We start from the raw sequence: 7,700 nt of genomic DNA, 5'->3' as shown, positions 1-7,700 counted from the left end.
TGTCAATATTCAGCTGTCTGCTAATCCCCAGTGGTCAATGGTAAAAATGACCTATTGATAAATGACTAATTATTCAAATAATAATGGAATACTTCATAATAGGAATACATTTTAATCAATTCATGGGAAACCTTGGCAATACAGAAGAAGTTGAGTTATCTCAGCACCTGCTGTATGGATTGGGGGTCAAATTAGAGACCCATCATTTTCTGTGTAGATTCCTTTTGGTGAGTCCCATACATGGATACATGGATTCTGGGTGGGAGAGGGGTGTGATTTACAGAGAACAAATGTGCATGTGTACTTGCCGTTTACTCAGTACCTCAGACATTTCTCCTCCATGGAAAAGCAAATGTCCCCCTGAGTTGCAGCTACCCAAGGGTTAAGGTTATTCTTTCAAGCCCCTCCAGAGCAGTTATCCCTAGCGAACTAGGGTTTTTTAATGGCCTTTCACAATAATTAGAAATTTAATTAACCTCTCTGCTTTGATCAGAGCCCGTGCTTCTCATTACCTTTCCCTATGCCAGTTTCTCAGTCCAGAGCTATTTTGGGGCCTTCCCTTTCCAATTACAAAGTACTGTTTATGCTTAATTTAGCCTGGCACAGCTGTAAGGAAAGCAACTCTCCTGCTCAACAGCCTCCAGTGACTCCCTGCTGACCACTGCATTAAGCACGAGCTCCTTGGCCTGGCGTTTGGGCTTTCCACAGCCCAGCCCCAGAACACCCTCCTGATCGCACCTCTACCCTTCCCGTACTTGAACTTGATGACTCGATATTTCTCAACAGGCCTTCGTCTTCCTGCCCCGGGCCTCTTGCTGCTGCTCCTTATGCCTGAACACCCGGCTGCGTGCTTTTGAACGCTCCCTCTCTTCCAGAAAGCCTTTCCTGCTCAATCCCTCCCCATCCCAGTCACCGAGGGCTGTGATCTTGCCCCTTCTGGATTTGCACAGAAATTTACGCCTTTCTCATAAACCTGTCTTGTGTGATAGTTGTTGTGCATTCATCTTATTCTTTCTCTTTGGATTTTAGATTTTATTTATTTATTTTTTAATTGCAATATAGTTGATGTACAATATTATATAAGTTTCGGGTGTACAACACAGTGATTCACAGTTTTTAAAGGTTATATTCCATTAATAATTATTGTAAAATGTTGGCTATACTCCCCATGTCGTACAATATATCCTTGTAGCTTATTTATTTTATACTTTGCATCATAGATTTTAAAAGAAGGAAATATCTTACCCATATTTGTACCCTTAAGCACTTAAAACAGCACCTTAATGACAACAACAACCATTTCTGAGTTTCTATTTTGTGCTAGACGCCTTAAATAAACTCTAATTCTCAGATTTACCAGATGAGGTTATGAAGCAAATCTCAGACAGATTAAGTGACTTCCCCAAATCCACAGCCAGGAAGCTCATGTTGGATTGTGCTATGTGGGGAGCTGGGCACACCAACACCACACTTGTCAAGGGCAGATGTCTGCTGTTACCACTGATCATCATTTTGAGAATGTGGGCCACCATTTCCAGTGGAGAACGATGGCAAATGTGTTTCTGAACCTCTGGTTGAGTGTCAGGTCCGGTCCTCAGTAATAACCGTGACCTGTGATGTTTTGACCAGGTCTCCCCTGTTGGTGATGGTTTGCCAAGCAGTGCCCAGTGAGGAGTTGGGACCCGCTCACCTAATAGAGCGTCCCGGGGTCTTTGAGCTCTCTCACGTCATTGGTCATCTTGCCCCAGTTCTTTGGCAGATTTTGAAACTCTTTCAGCAACGTATGCTTAGAAATTGAGGCCTCTCCCTTGAGCTCTCTTAAATCTCTGGGGTGACTTCTTTACCCTCTATCCCGGGAAAGAGAGAAGACGCTCACCATCCCAAGTCAGCATCCCATGGTCCTAACCCCCTGAAAAGCTGCTGGAAGGGAGCAGGAAGAGTGTTGAGCTCGACTCAGGGTTTCCTGCTCAGGGAATGTCTACGAGTGTTGGGGGAACTAGGGAAGAGAACTGTGAAGCACACACAGGCCAGGCTTGGTCACCTAGCAGCCAGAGGAGGGGTGGCGGCCGTGGGGGCCTATGGAGGTGTTGAGGCAGGAAATGATGCAGCACGCCTGCTCGACCGACAGCCGCATTTCTTCGCTCCACGCCACACCCTCGTTCTAGGTAGAAATGTGCCTTCTTTGCACCAAGGGGAACAGAGAAGTTGAGATTGCCCTTTGGGGTGACCTACTTTTGCAACTTCTTATGCCCCTGCTTTATCATTTATAGTCTCTCCCCACCCATTTATCTACTCCCCCCACCTTTCTTGACCAGAGTGGAACCATAATGGGCCTTGGATTCTGCAAGTGAGTGCAAGTAAGCCTTTGGTGTCTCTGTGTTTTTCCAAATTATCCGGTGGCTGGTGAGTCACTCGGTGCTGGGTGTGATCCAGCTGCTGAGCAGACTTGGCTGCAAGGTCAAGGACTCCCACAGTGGCTGGTTGTGATCTTCTTGGGAATCATCTGGGGCTGATGCAAAACCAGTGAGAACTTCCCCTTTGGGGTCAACTCTAGAGTGCATTAGCCCAGAGCCTTCCTAGCGGATGGGCTAGAATGTGGGCATCACAGAGCATCATGTCGGCACTTGTCTTCACCCCACTCCTCACCTGATCTTCTCTCCCTCCATTCTCTTAGGCCCTTTCTTCCTTTGTATTATATCTTCTATTTCTATTTCTCCGTGGCCTGACTCCCATCTTTCTGTATGTTCCATGCCTCCAATTTGCTGACCCCCAGTATACCTTCTCTGTTTCTTCGCCTGCATTTCAGTCCCCTTCTGTGTTCCTCATGCAGTGTGCCAAGCCTAGGTTGGATCTGCAGGGCACTAGAAGAGAAGGTATGTCTCTGTCTTGAAGGAACTACAAACTAGTGCTGTATGAAACATATGAAAATGGAAGCCAACAGAGACTTTATCTCTTCTTCTCTCTCCATCTTCTTCCCTTGCACCATCTTTGGATTCAAATATTTTCCTTCCCAAATATGGGCAAGAAAGGCTCTGGCATTCTGCAGCATCATTTCCTGATACTGTGGGTGTACTTTCTGTTACCAGAGAGGTTGGTCTCAAATTTGCATCTCATTTCCTTTTATGTCAAAAGAAATATATTTGTAATAGCAATATGTGATCATCCTGGAAAGTCTTGAAAATGCAGGAAAGTATGTAAAAAAGTAAAAAATCATTCATAATTCCATGTCGTAGAGATTACCACTGTTGACATTTTCATGTACTGATTTCCTTCTAGACTTTCCACTTTCACATATATTTTTACATAATAGGGATATACTATGTATGCAATTTTGTGTTCTGCCTTTTTTACTTAATATAATATGTGAGCAATTTCTCATATCATTAAATAATATTTGCAAGCATCATATACTAAACTATGAACATACTATGATTCATTTAACTGTTTTCCCATTGTGGATTGCTTAAGTTGTTTCTAAATTTGTATCACTACAAATAATGCTATAAGGAATTTTTGGTACGTAATTCCTTGCCTCAAGCACTAATTTCTTCTTTGGGAAATGTTCCTAGATGGGAAATTACTGAACCACAAATGTGAACTTTAAAGATATTTGGTTGCTTTCCCCAAAAGATAAATCCCTACATATTTCCACGTTCAGTGTAAGAGAATACCTGGGCCAGCAAAAGAGAATTCTTACTAACAAGAATATTACAATTCTTTAAGACATTTGCTTATTTGAAAGGGGAAAGAGTAGTTTTCTGTAATATTAATTCTTAATCCTTTAATTTCAAATGAGGGTCATCCGTATTTCTTTTCCTAATCATCTAGACTTCTTCTTTCATTAAATATCATCTATACATTTTTATTTATATAATGAAAATTTAATATTTATTTTACTTAGTAATAATATTTTATTTGTGTATTTTTATTTTGAGATTTTAATACATTAATTTATCTGTTTGTTCATTTATGAATAATTATGAAATGCCTACTATGTGCCAGGCAGTGCTCTAGCTAGACTCTGGGAGTACTACAGTGCATAAAGCAGAGAGGTGGCAGGAAGAGGACAGATAGATGACGATAAGTGCTACGTAGAAAAGTAAAGCAAGGAAGGGGTGAAGGAGTACTGGGGAATGCAGTTTAAAATCAGAAATCAGATGGTCAGATAAGTCTGCATGGAGATGAATTTCTTACAGATCTCAGGGAAATTAACAAATGAACCAGGCAGGAATTTGGAGAAAGAGTTCCAGGCAGGAGGAACAGCAGGAGCAAAGTCCTGAGGGAGAAACAAGGCTGACATGTTAGAGGAAAAACAGAGAGTCTGGCATATCTGAAGCAGAGTAAGAAAGGAGGTAAGTAGTTGAAGATGAAGTCAGAAATGTAAAAGGATCCAGAATGTGAGGATTCTTTTAAATCACTTGGATGACTTTGACATTTTACTCAGAGTGAGCTGGAAAGCCGTTGGAAGTGTATTGCTCAGCTATCACTGCCTAATGCTGCATAACAAGCAATCCCAACTTTTCAATGGTTTATAAGAATAAATTTTATTTTTCACTCCTGTATCTGTGGGTCTGTTGTGGAGGCTCTGCTTCAAGCTGCAGATTGGATTCTTGACTGCTTCAACTGCTTCTTCATTTTGAGACAGTAGCTGCCAGAGCATGGTCTTATGACAGATAGCAGGAAGGCGAGAGGAAAAGCCAAACCAGCAAGCATGCTGAAAACCTCTGCTTGTATCATATCTGCTCACATCCCACTGGCCAAAGCAAGTCACTGACCAAGCCCAATATCAATGGGCAAGGAAGTAATACAACCAACCACAGGAGGGTTTTTTAAAATTATTATTATTCATTTTTATTGGAATATGGTTGCTTTACAATGTTGTGTTAGCCTCCACTGCACAACAAAATGAATCAGCCATACACCTACAGATATCCCCTCCCTTTTGGACTTCCCTCCCATTTAGGTTACCACAGTGCATTAAGTATAGAGTCCGCTGTGCTGTACAGATGTTCCCATCAGTTGTCTATTTTATACATAGTATCAATAATGTATATGTGTAAATCCCAGTCTCCCAATTCCTCCCACCCCACCCCCTTCCCCCCTTAGTATCCATACATTTGTTCTCTACGTCTGTGTCTCTATTTCTGCTTTGCAAATAAGATCATCTATACCATTTTTCTAGATTCCACATATATGCATTATTATACGATATTTGCTTTTCTCTTTCTCTCCCTTTTGGACTTCCCTCCCATTTAGGTTACCACAGTGCATTAAGTATAGAGTCCGCTGTGCTGTACAGATGTTCCCATCAGTTGTCTATTTTATACATAGTATCAATAATGTATATGTGTAAATCCCAGTCTCCCAATTCCTCCCACCCCACCCCCTTCCCCCCTTAGTATCCATACATTTGTTCTCTACGTCTGTGTCTCTATTTCTGCTTTGCAAATAAGATCATCTATACCATTTTTCTAGATTCCACATATATGCATTATTATACGATATTTGCTTTTCTCTTTCTGACTTACTTCATTCTGTATGACACTCTCTAGGTCCATCCACATCTCTACAAATGACCCAATTCCATTCCTTTTTATGGCTGAGTAATATTCCATTGTATATATATGTACCACATCTTCTTTATCCATTCCTCTGTTGATGGACATTTAGGTTGTTTCCATGTCCTGGCTGTTGTAAATAGTGTTGCTATGAACATTGGGGTGCATGTGTTTTTTTGAATTATGGTTTTCTCTGGGCATATGCCCAGTAGTGGGATTGTTAGGTCATATGGTAGTTCTAATTTTAGTTTTTTAAGGAACCTCCATACTGTTTTCCATAGTGGCTGTATCAATTTACATTCCCACCCACAGTGTATGAGGGTTCCCTTTTTTCCACACCCTCTCCAGCATTTATTGTTTGTAGGTTTTTTGATGTTGGCCATTCTGACTGTTGTGAGGTGATACCTCATTGTAGTACCAGTGTGAAGTAATACCTCATTGTAGTTTTGATTTACATTTCTCAAATAACTAGTGATGTTGAGCATCTTTTCATGTGTTTGTTGGCCATCTGTATGTCTTCTTTGGAGAAATGTCTATTTAGGTCTTCCGCCCATTTTTTGATTGGGTTGCTTGTTTTTTTGACACAGGAGGTTTTTGAGTAGAGGAGTGAACTGGTTTATATGTTAAAAAGATCACTTTTAGAATAGACAGATCGTCACTAGTCTAAACTATGTTTACTTAATAGTCTTTATTTAGATGCAATATCTTGCATTCTTTGTTCTTAAATATTTAAAAATCAATTTTTAATGGCTTAGAAATTGCATAATAAATCCTACCACAATTAACACCCTTTCCAACTATTCCCTGTCTATAAGGTAGAACCCTGGGGAGGAGGAAGAGGAGAGAATCATTGCAGTCATGAGTTCTGACTTAGTGGGAAGTGCTGTGTAGAGAGAAAATGCTTTTACACTTAAAAATCATATTAAAAAATTAGAGGCCCCTGCATCCCAGTTGGACATTTGTTTATGCAGTAGGATGGCCGATCTATCTCTTGTGCCTGTTTGGGGAGTAGAGAAGTTTATCAATCGACATTATGTTTGGCTGGAAGTAACAAAAACCCAACTATCGGGGCTTCCGCAAATAAGGGATTTATTTGTTTCAGGCAAAACACATTTGGAGACAGGCAATCTAGGGTCCACAATGACATCAATATCCCAACCTCTTTCTCTCTTTTCACTCTGCTATCCTTGGCTTGTGGCTTTCATCCTCAGAGTCACAAGATGGCTGCATTAGACATTATGTCCACATTCCAGGCATGCTGAATGGAAAAAGGGGAATAGGCTGAAGGCAGTGTACCAGCTCAGTCTGCTGCCTTTAAAAGCTTTCCCAGAATCCCCTCCCTACAGTTTCTTAATACAGCAAGTGGGAGGGGGTTGTGAGTGGTTCTTGGGTAAAATCCACAGTGTCCATACAAGAAGAGAGGAGAAGTAAAGAGAGATGATAGGACAGAGGGGACCTGCATGGAACAGCCGACGGTCCCATTGTTTGGCATGGCAAAGATGACCAAGTCTCCCAGGGATCAAATGAGTGCCATAGCTGGTAACCTAACTGTAAAATTCTTGCCTATGAAGGGCCCAGGAATGGTCCTGCTGCCTGTGACACAGGAGTTATTCAATTTCACATTTCCTTTTTAATTAAAAATTTTTAATAGACTTTATTTTTTGAGCAGTTTTTGATTCCCAGCAGAACTGAGCAGAAAGTACAGCTAGTTCCCATATACTCTCTGTTCCCACACATGCACAAAATTCCCCACTATCACCATCCCACACCACGGTGGTACATTTGTTACAGTTGGTGAATTCACACTGACACATCATTATCACCCAAAGTCCATAGTTTACATCAGGGTTCACTCTTGGTGTTGCACTGACAGAGACTCTCTCCTTGACCAAACTTTAGTTTAGCTCAGAGGAGCCCCCTTCTTGATGAGGCTTTGACCTTGGCCCTTGTCCTGTCCTTGCCAAGACTCTGTCACTGAGTCTTAGTAAGAATCCTGATAAATTAGTTTAGCAAGAATCCCCCACTCTTGATATCTGATTGCCCTTGATATTTAATCAGATTCCTCATATCCTACCCTTGATATCCATCTGATCACCCTGGCCTGCCTTCATCAAGAATCTTGTTAAGCCAGATCAATAAGAA

This window comes from Physeter macrocephalus, chromosome 20, assembly GCF_002837175.3.
Source record: "Physeter macrocephalus isolate SW-GA chromosome 20, ASM283717v5, whole genome shotgun sequence".
Taxonomy (NCBI): domain Eukaryota; kingdom Metazoa; phylum Chordata; class Mammalia; order Artiodactyla; family Physeteridae; genus Physeter; species Physeter macrocephalus.
This window is presented reverse-complemented; position numbering follows the sequence as displayed.